This window comes from Neolamprologus brichardi, chromosome 23, assembly GCF_056152115.1.
Source record: "Neolamprologus brichardi isolate AB-2024 chromosome 23, ASM5615211v1, whole genome shotgun sequence".
NCBI classification, from domain to species: Eukaryota; Metazoa; Chordata; class Actinopteri; order Cichliformes; family Cichlidae; genus Neolamprologus; species Neolamprologus brichardi.
The window spans coordinates 5,809,140-5,825,612 of NC_142125.1; the positions used below are offsets into that span (position 1 = coordinate 5,809,140).

General features: G+C 41.3%; 1 protein-coding gene across 5 annotated transcripts in view; it reads left to right on the plus strand.

Moving 5' to 3' along the window:
• Window positions 1-3,142: 3,142 nt before the first annotated feature.
• Window positions 3,143-16,473, plus strand: part of ncanb (neurocan b) — a 193,345-nt gene continuing 180,014 nt past the window's right edge. For 3 of the 5 annotated variants that reach the window (XR_015717165.1, XR_015717166.1, XM_087835674.1), the window contains exon 1: window positions 3,143-3,481. The gene's annotated coding sequence lies outside the window, so the exon portion shown is untranslated. Of the gene's footprint in view, window positions 3,488-4,002; window positions 4,082-16,473 lie in introns of those variants that run through there. The other 2 variants (XR_015717167.1, XR_015717168.1) reach the window with 2 other exon arrangements.

Consider the following 16,473-nt stretch of genomic DNA (forward strand, 5'->3'; position numbering starts at 1 on the left):
AGATCTGATAAGCATGGGCTCAGGGTGGTGCTGCAGTCCTTTTGGTGTCAAACTCACTGGAGAGTCCGCCTGGCTTCAACCATTCTTTAAAGCTGAGGATAGTCTCAAGCACTTAGCCAGGATTAGCTGAAGAGCACTGCTTTGAACAGGACAAAGATTTCAGCCATCCCCACAGTACAGCCATTATGCCATCAGCAACCTGTCTGTAAACATCAGATGAGTTGTTTAAGTCTTTTTCTGCCAGTGATCATTAGAGTTGCCTCTCATGTTTTTTCATCAACTCTGAAATCCAATGATATCCCCAATATTCCTGCAAATAAAATCTGCCGTGTGCCTGTTTATTAAATGTAAGTTGAGAGCAAATAAAAATAATTTCAAGAAAAAGAATGATATTGATTGTAAGGCTCATTTTATAGTGAGCAAGCTAACTTTGATGCACAGAAACAAGGCTTATGCATTTCACGAGGTATCTTACAGTTTGTGATCCCTGTTTGAATTATGAAAATTACATCATCACAATCAAAAATAGTTTTTAATTCTAATTTGAGCATTTCTCTCGGAGTCACTTTATAACTTCCTAATTCTTGATTAACTGTCTTTTTCTGGTCTCTCCTTCAAACCTGCAGCATTACAATTGGCTAAGAAGATAATACATGATATACTTTCCAAAGTCTCACTCTTGGCTTTTATTTTATAATATATTTTATGATATGCCTTATGATACTGCTCATTTTTTAATTACTCAGGGGGCTAGCTCCCAAATATATAACACTTGTGGTTATTGGATAAGTCTTGTCTGCATCTTTATGTTCTCTGGCCTTTTTGTTGCTCCCTTGGCTAGGGCTAACACTTGTGTTGAGGCAAGTTGTAGTTTCATGGCCCTTTCCTCTAAAGCAGCCTTCCAAAAGACCTGGAGGCATTTGAACCTGCTGACAGCTCCACAGAATTTCAAGTTATACTTTGTCAACAACGTATTTAAATAATGGCAAACAGCAGCTGGGGTCAGCGTGAAGTATTTTTAAGTACCATCAAAGAATTGTTTTTCTTATTGCCTTTACTCTGTCTTGTTATGCTTCTGCTATAATTAATAATTTAATGCCTATTTTGTTTTTAAATATGTGCTGGAAGTACTGTGGAGCTGGTTTAGACCACATTCAACCACTGACCTTCTGATTTGGGAGATAGCCAACTCTTCCTCCCGAGGCACAGCTACCCAAAGATGAAAAATAAAATGACTAAGAAATGTTGAAAGTAATGTGCAATCGTAAAAATAGAATTTAACAATAAATCAAAGATTTCTTTTGCTTATGTTCGTTCACGCTTACCATTAGCTATAGGAACAGAGAGCTGTAATGGTCTGCTGTAAAAGGAAAGACCTTATTTTTGGCTGTGTCTGATGAGATTAAATATAAAGTCTGTTTCATGATTTATTGATCACCGTGTGATGATTTTAAGAGCTGAACTTCAAGGTGTCTTTTTCTGTGTGTGCGACTAGAATGGGAGAAAAAAAATGAGCCATGGAGAAACCTTTTAAAGATTTTCTTTTTCTTGTTTTGCTTGTAAAACGATATTGATTTAAGTCTTCCCAACTTAGAAAAAACATTTTAAAGCAAACATGATAGACATCATTTCGCTATGCATTTGATATTTGTGGCATGACAATGATTTATAAGTGCCAGCTCTTTGGCGAGCAGACATGTAATCATGCTTTGGTAATGCTAATGATTTAATATTATGTCATTAAATCTAAGCAGCAGCCTAAACCATACCCCCGCCATGCATCCTTTCCACAGAGGCAACCAGCAAACAGTGTATTGATTAGCACGAGGATAGCAGGATAAACAAAATGTAATTTGTGACATTTATATGTATCGTACTCATTACACAAGATAGACTCAAACAGACTCGAACTTTATCTCATTCTTATGTTTCAGTAAAAGCAACCGTCATTCGATACTTACTACCTTCAGGTCCAACATGAGCTGCTCACTTTCACTTGAGAAGGCAGAGTGAAGGCAGACACGGGGCACAAGTATAAATGGAAACAAAGTCCCTCCAGTTGTGGGGATTTAACGCAGGGCTGTTCACACTTTATGCCGCTCAAAAGCTTCAGCACCACGGACAGCTCCTTTAGTCTTTAGAAGCCGTGTGGTCTTCATTAGCGACCCTTTTTACAGCAGCCAAGAATACTGGAGGCATATGGTGAAAACGCACTGTGCCTATAGAAAAATATATATATATACATGTAAAATCAACAAAAATGCAAGCTGCCCCAGTTATGCGTAAATTATACAACTCTGCTGAGCAATGCCTTTATCTTCCTGTCCGCACGGGTCTCACGGGGGATCATTATTCTTTAACAAAGCAGCGGGTCTTTCCAACTGCCCGTGAATGTACACAAGCGCCACTTTTGCAAACTCTTTTCAAATGACCGTTTTTATTTTTATTATTTCACAAGCACCACAGTAATTATGCTAATGTTAAACTCCCACCGCGCAGACTTTATACAGTGCAGAGTAGAAAGCCGGTAAGCCTCGCTATATGTCCACGTCAGATTCGCTCTTATGTGAAAAATGTTGATTCAACGTTTGCCGCTTAGGCCTGCCAACTAAATCCTTGGCAATTTGGGCATTAATCCAATTTGATAGCCTAAGCTCGCTCCGTTGCAAGTAAATTTCAGGTTGAGGTCACTGCTACGCTGCCAAACAAGGTAATTCTTTCCCTAAGGTCATTAATTACAGCGCTCACACAAAGGCCAAACGGGATTGTGGGGGCCTACAGTAGGACAGAGATGCCAAATCACGTCTTAAACTAAACCCTCTCCCTCCCCGCCTGTCATAAATTCCTTGAACAGATAATGACTAATGGATTTGTGATTGTTGTGTGCCTGGGTTTATTACAAGCAACCACACGTCTTGTCAGGCGGTCTACGTGCATTACATTAGATGGTTTTGAAGAGATGCTCGAAGTACAAACTTCTGATCTTTATATCAACCTTAACACTAAAGCCCCCCCCCCCCCCCCCCCCCCAACACTCTTACACACACTCACACATCCTCCTCCTCCCCTTCGTTCCGCACACCCAACCACCAGCACCCCCCAATCTTCGTTCATCCCTCTCTCCTGCTATTTGAATAGAGAGCCTGCGGAGCACTCTTTTGTTCAGTAGCGCTCAGCTGCTGGAGAGGTGAGCACCACTCTGGTTGGCGCTCATCCACTCATCGCGGCTGCTGATTTGACAAGTCCCCGAAAGACGCAAGGACACGTCTCCGCATCCAGGCGCACTGCACACGAAACGACACAGACCCCGTCTCCCTGTCTGACAGCAATTCCTCGGACTCGCGGGGCTTTTACGCGTGTCTTGGATGGTTCAGCTTCCCTGACTGTGGCGCTACCACCTGCACTGTATCACACAGACGCTCCTGTAAAGCTGCGGCATCGCTCTACATTCCTGTAGACGGGACCTGACTTGATCTGAAAGGTGAAGGCGAGTAGTCTTGTGTGTTTTTGTATATCTATTTATTTATGAATTTGTCTGACTGTGTTATAAAATTAAGTCAATTTAACATTATTTTAATTCCACGAAACGAAATGGGTGTTTCACGAATTTTGTTCACTAAAAGTCGATCATCATTTGGAAATGTCCTTGTCGGTACTATTCAAAGACAAAGATATGTGGCTGTTACCAAAAGAAATGTGCTTTATATCGCAAAGTAGTCTTTGCAAGCATGCGAGTCACTGCTTGAAGCTAGTTACTGCTTCCATGAGGCTATTTTTCAATTAATCTTTTTAGGTTTTGCTGTGTTGGTGATTTAGTTTTAATAAGACTCCAAAATGCACTTTGACAAAAGTTAAGCGATTTTGCTGTTTTCTGTCTGTTTGAATTACGTCGTAATTGTCCAATTATGCAGCATCTGTTGAAAAGTAATAAATGTAGCAAAGCGTCGTTCCCTCTTGTTTTCTCCTTTGAGGCTGCTTATGTTCAAAAGGATGTTTGACAGCGCCGGTTACTGTACGATTTGGATCTGTATGACCATGAGCTCACTTCTTTGTAGTGAAAATCCCATTTTCTCCTCCTTTGGTAAGCCTTCAGGTGAGGCAGATGGGGACAGAGGGAGCTTTTGGAGTGGGTGTAAGTCGATAGGCAGCGCAGGCAGGGCTGTCAGCGCTGTCAGCGAAGCAAAGGAGGGAAACCTGAGACATTATCTTGGATGGCACTTGTACTCCACCTAAAGGGTCTCTCAATTATTTCTATTGAAGAAAGGCTGGCATCTAGCAGAAGGAGCTCTAGGTCACAAACTGACTGAAAAGGAGGAGGTCCGAGCCCACCCTGCACGCCACATTTCAGTCCTGTGTGGCAACATAGCTTTCATTTGACTGTGTAGCAGTGAGGAGTGTTTTTTGTGGATGAAAAAGAAAGTAAAGTTTTGTTTCGTTTTTCATGTTTGTCAGAGAACGGCAATGGAGCTGGAGTGGAGTTGCTCATGACCCCCTGGGAAATTAAGCAGAAATTCAGCCAAACTGTTTGTGAAATGGTTACTAGCCTCCCTCCCTCCCCTTTCTCACTCTCGCTGGGTTCTTATTCTGTCTTATAATTGTGTGTCTCAGGTATTTGCATACACGTGCACACATTCACTCAGCCAGCCAACCTAGAATTTGTCTAAGCAGTCTTCAGCCAAACAGATTATGCACTGTTTTTATCTGATATTCCATCTCTCCAAATCTCCCGCAATTACACAAATCTTTTGAATCTGTTTGGGCTTAGCATTGGCAATGTGATCCTTGATGCTCCAGGTCTACAAACTGACCAGCCTCATTTTCATTCTGTGACTGATTGTAGATAAAACATTCTCCTCTCACTGGTTGGGCAGCCATGTGTAGGTCTTTGTCTATCTGATAATTGTGTGCGTGTGTGTGTGTGGTGGTCTATTGTGTGTACACCTATGCTTCCAGTTCCTGAGTTTTGCTGTTGGATGATGTGGGCATCATCAGCTCCTGTTGCACTATTAGTATATGGCTGCACATTAAACTGCTGTTTAAGTCCCTCTGCTTCATTCTGCCTTGTGCACTCATGCATATTGCAGAAGGTTTCTGTGTTTGTCTTTGTGTCTCTTTCTCTTGCCCTGCACTGTTTGGACTCTCACTCATCACTCTTGCACTGGATCGCAGGCTCTACTGTTAGCGCTATTGTTCTCAGAAGAGGTATTCTTTTTCTGTGGCATTGCCAGTTCACTGCCCCCATTTTCACGTTTTCTGTGTGATGAGGCATTACAATGGATGAACAATATTCCTTTAGAGAGTGGTTCATCGCTTCTTAGTGGCTCCACTCCAACTGCGGTCAAGGCCAAAAGCAGTTCGGAAATGTTGTCATCACATCTCATGAGCATGGACAGACAAGCAAGACAGAACGAAAGAGGAAAGAGAGAAAGAAAGAGAATGAAGAAGGGATGCAACAGACTGTGGGAGTTTTACAGCATTATCTGCTCTTTGCATGAGGTTGCGTTGTCACAAATTTCAATAATGTGTCTTTTCTGGTTGGCTGCGCTCAGCTTAGTGCAGACACTTGTAGCGGAAGACGTGAATGGGCCAGAATTCAATTTTGCACTTGAGTAGTGTCCAAGCAAGTAAATTGGAAACTGTGAATTTTTACAGAGATTTCGCAAATGTAAGACATTAATATTCCTACAATGAACCTTCTGCTATGCTTAAAACAAACAAAGCCACCCTGGCACAGGATGAAACAAGGGAAAGCTGCCAAGCAACTGCACAATATCAGTGCAGAAGATCTCTGGGCTTGAGTTAGGCTGTTTGACTGGCAAAGGCCTCCAGCTTGAAATCCTGTAGTTGGAAGAGTGTGGTGCTATGAATCAGCTGTGATCCTGCTGTGTATAAATTTACAGTGGTAAGGAACATTTATTAATATGTTTTTCTTTTGTGTGTTTTCGATAAAGGTTCAGAGCTGTAGGCTCACGACGTATGTTACAAATGGGTGTAGTTTTTTTCCCCCCCATGGTGGGAGAAGGGCCAGGAGGGATACTGGAAGACTCCTGCAGTGAGAGACTAATTTACACACTTACAGTACATAACCTAGATCCAATTAGGCAGTGAAAACACTCACAGCAGCCTACGCACATATTCAATTCTGTTTGTATAAATGCTCATGAGAGTGTGCGCTCGCTATTGTCTGTTCAAGTTACATGTGTGTCGCAGCAGAACCCCGAGCACACACGACCACAGATCACATTTTAGGCCAGGATCCACTTGGCACCTCTGTTCCCCCAGCTCCAGGGTCATTTCATTGGTTTAATGAATGCTGTACCTTTGCTCGCCGGTCGACGTCAGTCTCCTTGATAGACAGCTCTGGGTCCCTCCATTCCTCCAACCTGACACCACCAAGCAGATGGAGCAGAGCCTAAGTGGGCTGCTGCTAGCTTTGCCTTGGCTAATAATATAATAGCCTGGCATTAACCATGTTGAACTAGCCACTGTGCGTGGCGCCAAGCAAATGAGCAGCGCAGCTGGGCCATCATGGCAAGTGGCAGAGCAGACAAAGCCCAGGAGGCACAGAGGCAGAAAAAAAAGGTAGTTTAGCACAATCCCTCCAGACGCAGCTTGTGAATATTCATCAGTCAACCCCTCCATCCCCACCTCCCCAAATCCAGCGCTCTCACCAAATGTATTATTCAAAAGAAGCATTTTCACTATTAAATACTATAAATAAGTAATGACATCTGGTAACAGTTTTTGTCTGCTGAATTAATGACAGGAGCACTGTTGAGTATCATCCAGTGATTGGAGAAATTATTCCTGAAGGTGGATTTTTGTTGAGCTACCTTTCCCCTTTGTCTCGCCAGTTCAGTCTGTTGCCTTCTTTGTTAAACTCATTTGGCACATCAGTAAATCTGAATTGGCCCATGTCTCTATCATTCACCTTCTAAAACACCCAAGAGGAGAAGCAAATACTGAGAAGCTGCTTATTTTACCATTATGTCTGCGTTTCCTTGCCTGAGCTAATCTTCGGAAAATGAAAAGCTCCCCGTTGGCTCTTTCTGTGGGTTCAGCACTGGACAGCGCCTGAAGAATTGCCTGTTTTGTCTACCTCATTGTTTTTCTTTCCTGCCTAACAACAAACTCAACAGGGGTTCCCACATCTTCACGCACATAGTGTACAACTGAAAGACGTCTTACTGAAGGATATCAGCTATAAAATGCTGGAATTATCGTTGTACAGACTGTATCTGTCAGACTCTGATGAGCTGGTAAACAGGGAGTGCTTGGAAAGCCTACAGATGGTCAATGTTTTCCACTCATGTGTGCTCCATTTCCCAAAGGAGAAGCCCACATTTTTTGTTGTATGTGACTAAGATTTTAATGTGTAGCGGTACAGAGGACTCCCCTGGATCTGCTCGTCGATTTCCAGACAGGAAGATCACAACTAAAGCTTGAGAAACACAAGATACAAGTGGGGAGAACAATAAGAAGGAAGTCTTGTTACCAAGAGTGATTTCTGTCCGTCTCCCTCTACTTTAGCCTGCCGCCTGGATTCTACACAGTGCGGCTATTTATGAAGCCGAGGCGCCAGTATGATACTTGTAAAGCCCTCCTCGCTAATCACAGATCTAGCTCTGGGGTTCCTGAAACCAATCACAGGGATTTATGGGAGAGAATTGGAAAGTAGTAAAATTAATTTTATTCAGAACCTTTGCACCCAGGTTAAGCTTATCCATGCAGGCTGCTGCCAGGTGGGGAGCACATTATTCTAGTTCTGCAGCTGTTGATATTGGTTAGCACTTTCGAGCCACACAAAATAAGACACAATGTGATTTTCCCTGCTTGGTGTTATTCAGGCAAATGTTGAATGGCAAATTTTGAAAAACCATTATGTTCAGTAGTCCTTAGTGCATGATTTCTGGAATTTTTTTGGCTTCAAAAGGTTTCTTGTTGGTTTATTTTGTCATTGTAAAAAATAATAATAAATCAGTTCCACTTTTTATTCTGTACCCCATCCAGGAAAAAATAAGTTTCTGTAACCCTCCTGTCTGTCTCCCTGGAGGCAAAGAACTGTGAATCATATTTTTCTTAAAGGTTTTTATTGTTGTGGTAATATTGGCTTTTACTCTTGTTCACAGTTCTTCTGATGAAGCAGCGCTGCTCATTTTAATGAATCCAGACGCTCTCACAAATTAGAATAAAATAGATTAAAATATAACCGTCTTGGACTATGACGATCACATAAAAGTCACTCTAAAAATATAGTCTAAACTTTAATATGTAAATCCACTCTGACAGAAAGACCAAACCAAGCCTTCTTATGTCGTATTTTATAGGGTGTGATCAAAAATTCAGAGAACGGGTCCATAAAAGTCAAAAGCCTTACCTGATTTAAAGTTGTCCGATTTCCGATTCAAGGTCATCTTTTTCAGGCATGTCCAGGGAGCCTTGAGTGTGGCTTCTATCATTAGCGTCTTACTGGAAGTCCTGTTCTGAGCACTTGCACTGTGCACTCTGCAATTTCTCTACAGACCTCCACAGAGATTAAACGTCATCTTCTGCTTCAAACTAACCCACATTTTGTGTGGAGGATCATGCTGGTAATGAGACCTGGGTTTCCATCCATGAACAAGTAGTTTTAAGTGAAAGACTCTATGCTTTCCAAGCCAGAGGGCACGTGTGTCATGTGTGACATGACAACCTCTCTGCTTGTCATAGTCTTTATCATGAATTATCACGATAACACTGTTAACATGGAGTTCTGATCTAATGTTTTGAGGTGTCTGAGGGAGAATGTTCAACTTAAAAATAAAAAATGTCTCTTTCCAGAGAATGTCCTGGTCTTGCCCTGGTCCCAGATAGTTAATAACCTAATGTGTTTTGCACTTGTGGGGAAAACCAGAGATTAAACCATTTAAGTAAAGCATAAGAAGTGCTCCAAACAGAGAGCACTTTTGCTTCACAGCAAAAAAGATCCTTGATTCCAATGTGTTAATCGCTGAATTGCTTCAAAAGAAATTTTTGAAGATATGTGAAGGGCTACATTCAAGGTCACATTTAAATCAGGTAATCTCCTTCAAAAAGTATTTTTTATTAATCACACTTCATATGTTATGTCATATAAGTAAGATGAGACAGAAAAACCCTGCTGACACAAATATGTTTATAAGATTTGTATGTATATACAATTCAATTCAATTTTATTTATATAGCGCCAAATCACAACAAAAGTCGCCTCAAGGCGCTTCATAGATACAGAGAAAAACCCAACAATCATATGACCCCCTATGAGCAAGCACTTTGGCGACAGTGGGAAGGAAAAACTCCCTTTTAACAGGAAGAAACCTCCAGCATAACCAGGCTCAGGGAGGGGCGGCCATCTGCTGCGACCGGTTGGGGTGAGAGAAGGAAGACAGGATAAAGACATGCTGTGGAAGAGAGACAGAGATTAATAACAGATATGATTCAATGCAGAGAAGTCTGTTAATACATAGTGAGTGAGAAAGGTGACTGGAAAGGAAAAACTCAATGCATCATGGGCATCCCCGGCAGCCTACGTCTATTGCAGCATAACTAAGGGAGGATTCAGGGTCACCTGGTCCAGCCCTAACTATATGCTTTAGCAAAAAGGAAAGTTTTAAGCCTAATCTTAAAAGTAGAGATAGTGTCTGTCTCCTGAATCCAAACTGGAAGCTGGTTCCACAGAAGAGGGGCCTGAAAACTGAAGGCTCTCCCTCCCATTCTACTTTTAAATACTCTAGGAACAACAAGTAGGACTGCAGAGCGAGAGCGAAGTGCTCTAATAGGGTGATATGGTACTACAAGGTCATTAAGATAAGATGGGGCCTGATTATTTAAGACCTTGTATGTGAGGAGCAGGATTTTGAATTCAATTCTGGATTTAACAGGAAGCCAATGAAGGGAAGCCAAATCAGGAGAAATATGCTCTCTCTTTCTAGTCCCTGTCAGGACTCTTGCTGCAGCATTTTGGATTAGCTGAAGGCTTTTCAGTGAGTTTTACACACTTGATCTTATCCATGTTTCAAACCAATAATGTTCTTCTCACAAGCTCTGGCCACTAAAGTTAACTTCAGGTTGGTGCGATTAGAGACTTAACAAAGTCAGTAGTATTGTTTTAAAGGGAACATAAATTTCCATACAATATGTTATAATTCATGTAATAGATGCTGAGATATCTAAGTCTCAATCAAACTGGTGTATGCTGAAATCAGCATTCACCTGCCGAGTGGCTAAAACCTGCAAAGATTTGTGTGCGCCAGTTGGCTCGTAAAGTACTCTTTAAAAACTAAAACTAAAACTATCAAGGAACATTCAGAGAGATATGAGACAGATGGGGATATAGATACAGATAAATGGGGAAACAGTCAGTGTGAGCAGCAGCAGCTGGCCAACTTTCAGCCCTCACCAGGTGGATTTAGTCAATTGTGTCCAAAGTCAGCCTTCAGGTGACTCTTGGATTTGTCGTCCATGACGGTTTACCCACCGACATGAGCAAATCTGCTTCTGGAGAGGCTTGGACCTGTCTGTATTGCAGCTGTATCCAAGCACTTCTGTGTGTGTGTGTAGGTGTGTGTGTGTGTGCACATAGGTCAGTGGGATCCATGGATATGCTGAGCTAAACAGAATGTGCCAGAGGATTAGAAAGTAGGTGAAAAGGTCAAACCACAAGCTCCCTTCATGTGGTCAGGGTTCATCTTCTTGGCATTCACCACAACACATCTATTCTGCTAATTTGTTTGTTATCTGTTTTTACAAGTTATCTCATAATCATATATGATAGTAAAATTATAACATCTAACGTGAGAGGAGGATGTTAGTGAAGCTAATGTCCATTATGGACAGCACCTCTCACTCTCTTGCAGGAGACTATGGAGGCACCGAGCAGCTCCATCAGCAGTAGGCGTTACAGCCAGAGTGTAGGACAGCACGCCATCGCAGGTCCTTCATCACGACAGCAGTCACACTGTACAGTGCAACCTGCTATAATTTACCTGTATATATTATCATTTTCACTGCACTTTAAGTAAATGTGAAAAATTCTCTGTAATTGGATTTACTGCATGACTCTTTTTTATTTGTACACTATTTTTCTAATCTATTTGTTTTTCTACTTTTTATTTTTCTAATATATCTCTAATTCACTTCCTCTTGCTGACCCTTGTGCTGCTGTAATATTGTGTGAATTTCCCCAGAGTGGGATTAATAAAGTCTTTGTCTATGTCTAAGTCAGTGTCAGATTCCAGGGTGATATTTCACATCTCCTCTGTTTCTTTCGTTGGTGCTGAACGAAACGCTGGAGACACCAACCTAATATTGAATTTGCAATGCAGATAACGGGTCAGATGTCCTGCCAGTAGAGTTCGTAGTTATTTGGCAGTTCTTAATAAGATTGCCAATGCTCCACCAAAGTGGCTTTTACACTGAGCTATGACGCATGCTGCCTTCAAAGCCCTGAGGTATTAAGAGTCGATGGTAGAAGTGATGGTGGGGGTAGCGGCAACTGTGCATGTGCATGGCTAAGAAAGTAAGGGGGTTAAACCTTTGGTCAAGGACTGTGGCTAATAGGAGTGGACAATACAGTGTCAAAATTATATCATGATATTTCAAATAAATATGTAGAAAGAATTACTAAATAAAGTTTTATCAGCAATTGCAGCCCGCAAGATTTAGTAGTGCAAGCAAAACGAATGGCGTTTTCCATCCTACAGTGCAATAGTAGTGACACAGCATAAGTCATATGTAAGTAAAAAGCAGCTTAGGTAGTGCCTTCCCTGGAAATTTTATGCATGCACTATATTGTGACATCATGCCATTGAATTTGAAAAATACTTTCTACCTGGGATGTACCAGTTACTTAAATCCCTCCTTTTCCCACCATGTAACCCTATTTAGTCATTTTGCATCCACAATTTGCTCTTCTTCTAATACGAAACTCGGTTGAGTCATTCGCTTACTTTTTGGTTGCACATCACCTGCTGCTCATATCTCCTCCTTCACAGCTTGGTTGTAATTGGGTTTTTTTATGCCTGCGTGGTGAAACAGATTAGTTTCCACTTTTAACAGTTTCCTTCATATTTTGCAAAGTATCAAACTTTGTTGGAGGTCTGACCTCTTGTATCCCAGCCACTTCCTGTTATTGAAGTAGCTCCCTTTTTCAGGTACTTGGATTTTAGGTAATTGGATGCTGAAATGCTGGACTTGCTCTTAGGCATATTTGGGCTTGTGTTGTTGTTGTGGATAGTAGGGAACATAACGCATGGCATTACTATATCACTGAAAGCATAATACTGTTTATACAGTAAGGTGGCATTTGGACTCCTGGTTTAGAGGAACTGATTTAATCAATTTTTTGGGAAGAGAAGAACTCATTTTCCCAGTGTTCGTGGGATTGCTAGCAAGATCACAGCTTGTTTAAAGAACAATTTTCAATTCAAATAGCTTTTCCTGTTTATTTTTCCAAAGCACTGATCAAACAAACAAATAAAATCCCCGTTGTCTGCTGTCCAAATCACGACGAAACCAAGTTACTCACCGGGTCGTCCAATTTGTCACACTACATGTGGAGGTCCATTTTTGTGGTTGCACATTTTAATGTACAAGGCTGTTAAACAATTACTGTGTTGCGGCTTTGCACAGACTCTCTGCAGGCCAATTCCCCTCAGCGCTTAGAGTAGCTTTTCAGTTCTGCTCTGGCAAATTCAAAATGAGCTGCTGGGGTGTATACCAGTACTGTTTTGTAATTAACTGTCACACTGCTAAATTAATAGAGAAGAAAATAAAGCATGGAAAATGCAGAAAATGAAGAGCCCTTGCTGCAGTCACTCAATCTTTAGTCAGACAGGAATTACATTAATCAGCCGTTTTTCTTTATGTCAAAGTGTAAATCTTCAACCCCAACATCTGGTTTCTCTGTCATTGAGGCTTCCTGCATCCCTGCCTCTTGTATCCAACAAAAGGCCACATTCAGTTTGTGCCCCTTATGTTCTCTCCCCAACCACTCTTTCTGGGCTTTTTCCCCACAGCTGTAATTAAAGGGGCTATCTCTCTGACTTTCTAACTGTCCTAATAATTACACATTGGTGCAGAAGTGCTGGAGCCCTCCGGATTGCTCCTGGACCTCTTTGATAAATTTGGCAACTGCTCCCAGAGCTGTTGCTGGGGCACCTCTAGTGACTGTGAATGCCCGTGACTTGGTGGATCTGTGTGTGATAGAAAGGTTGGTGTGAGATCACTGCCACTGTATCCCCAAGCGTTCAGTTCTCTGCCGAGATTGATTGGGGGTTGCAGTTTGTGATGGACCCTTCTGTGTGCACTCTTGTTTGCACTGCAGAGGGGTTGCTGCAGCTGCACTGAGGACTGTGTGTGATTATGTGCACACATTCATTACCAGATCATCCGCATTTTAGTCTGACTCTCCTTATCTGTTTTGACTTGCTCCAGCCGTTACATTAGAGTCCATTGGCTTTGTGGAGGGCAGCCAGGAAAACGGTGCATAATAATTGTAGTAAAGTGTCTCTTCTCACTGGTGTCCTCTTTTTGCTTTAATGTGTGTTGGGACATATGGTTTGATAATGCTCGACTATCCAAATGCCTGCCCCCCCTCCGTGGACAGAAGCACACATGCAAACCCTCTAGACAAAGAAAAACACAGAGATTCTCTTTGCTCACTTCAGGTATTTGAGGCCAAGCTCTAATTGGACCTTGTCTTAGTCTGACCTTCATTGTTTTCACAGAGAAAAGATCGCAGAGAGACATTCCTCTCCTCTTCATGTCAAACTATCAGGCTCAACAGTAAGGAGGCATGTTAAAGCAACCTTTAGCTGCCACCCAAAGCTTCTCCAAAAGGGTCAGCGCTGTCTGAAGCTTTGGAGTTTATTTCTTAGCACTCTCCTCGGTAGGTAGTCAGAGTGCGTGTGTGCCTTTTGATTGTTATATGCACATTTTGTGTGTGTCTTGGCTGCGACTGCAACAAGACAAGCACCCAAGAATTGCAAGTTTCAAATAGTGAGTCGGCTTTCGAGTTCGTGATGTGATTTACCACTGAGCCATTAGCAGTCAAGCTGGGTATGCTTCAGGTGTTCTCAGAGGGAATGGGAAAAGAAATACTCCCCACTGCACTGCACACTGATTTTAAAAGCTCCCTTGTGATTTATTAGGAAAACATTTCTTTAGACCACCCGCAATCACTTCACTGCCTTAGAACGTATAGATGCAGAGTGTGCACACAATCTCAAGCTCGCATGCTGAAGTAGCAGGAGAGCAATTTGGGGCGGATTTTAAGTGGCCATTGGAGATTCACAGTAAATCACTAGATTTTCTCTTCTCTGAGCTCTAAATGTCCTGTCATCGTAGTCCTTTGGTAGGTGCTTTACAGAGCTGCTTGTGCCAATATCTACATGTCTTTGCTTTCTACTCCCACTTGGGGTACGGCAATATATCATCTAACCTTTAATGTGGGCTACTCTTGTTTTGGTCTGTCGATCCTTTAGCTTTTGCTGTGCAGTGGAGAAGACAGATGTCTTAATGTTCGTTAATTTCTTTGCAGTGGTGTGAAACTGAAAAGTCAAAATTGTCCACTGTTTCTGCTTTTCATTCATGCCACAATAATCTTTCTGTTGTTGTTTCTTTTATCTTCTTTGTCTTTATTGTTACTCCTACTATGATTGTTCCCTTTCCAAGTTTTAGACCAACTAGCATCATCACTGCTGGGTAATACTCCAAGCACGTGTCTGTTAAGATGCTACCAGAACCAATTCTTACAATAACTTTTTTCTAAATTTTAGCATTCAGCATTGTTTTTTTAATTACAGTTTTTTTGTACTGTAGGTGACATTAGCAGTGTACATACCAAGTCTGCAATTCCTCCAGAGCTGTTGGGGGCAGCATATGTTTACAGGTGTTCTTGTCTGACTTTACATCCTGAAGAAGAAGGAAATTTGCAAATCAGGGATAAGCTGGATTAGCTTGTGTTACTGCAAAAATTGGGCTGACTGAGTACCAAGTAAATGCAGGGCCGCCAGTATAATAGATACTCCCCCCCCCCCAAGGAAAAAAAACTTTTAATTTGTAAAGACAGCTTATGTAAGAGAGAGTGGTGTGTCTCCTGCAAAAATAACAATAACTAGGTTTAACACAAAAGGGTTATTATATCTGGATATCTTCATACTTCACGTTTATGTATAGTTTTCAGTTCCAATAAAATAATTCATTTAACAAATGTCAGTGCGCTAAATATATTATGTGAATTTCTGAATGTGTTTTATAATCAGTGTGCTGAAGTACCAATTATGATGACTAATAACACTTTGAAAATTACCTGTGATTGATGCAGATCTGACATGAGTCATGACTGAATCATCATTTTCACCACTATATGAGCCACCTGGTTATTCTTTGCTTCTCGGGTCGACCTGGGTGTATCTAAAAGATTTCCTCAGATTTTCTTCGCTCCAGCAAAAAAAACAAGTTCCAAAGTTTTCATGTTTTTTTCGTATATTTCTATGAATTGGTTTTGCTGCCTCAGTAGAGAATTTCTTTCTGCATCGTTTAGGAAATTTTCTTATACAGCTGCAATGTAGATGCTCCTCTTTTTCACTCACTGAAGCTTGCATCTGTCTGCTTAGTGCAACTGAATCACATTGAGAGCAAAACACAGCCGAGGACTGGAGGACGGGGAAGGGGAAAGGGTGCTTGCATAAGGGAAGTTTGCACAGACATGTGTACTGTTTGATGAAATGGGAACAACGTACTGAACATAGCTGAGAGAAACAAACGAAAGCATTGATCCTATCGTGCTAGCATCAATCTGACACCAGTTCAATGTTGGTATTGAGACTATCAGAAAAACTACACATGGACTCTCAGAATAGCTCTGCCTGGATGTCATTCGTATCCCAAAATACAAGTTACCATTTCGTTGGAGGCAGAGATCATTGCCATTGTGAAATCATGCATGATTCCTAAGTTAAAAGGATTTTAATGGATAATGTTTTATCAACCAATGGAAGCCTATCCAGGAACCATGTAATGTTAACATTTTATGGCTTTCCATCACCGTCTCATTGACTTTGAATGGTTAAACATTTAAAACCTTTTACTGAAGGAGTTTATCAAAGTCAAAGTAAACTTTATTGCCATCTCTGCTATAGACAGTACAGTATATATAGAGACGAGACAACAAGGCTCCGGTTCCATTCAGTGCAAAAAAACAACAATAAATATAGGAAGAGTAAGAAATAAATATACTCTTTAAGACTAAGGTAAGGGGAGTCAATATGCACTTAAACTAAAAAGGATCAATCTCAGTCTAGCTTTACAATTTACAACTGAGATTTAAAGTGACCTTGAAGTGGTTTAAAGAACATAGGATAATATGATTCTTTCTATTTCATTCTGGTAAAAGAATTGGTTATTGAGTAATGTGTCATTCTACTTGTACGAGTATTTCTGGTATCATTCCCA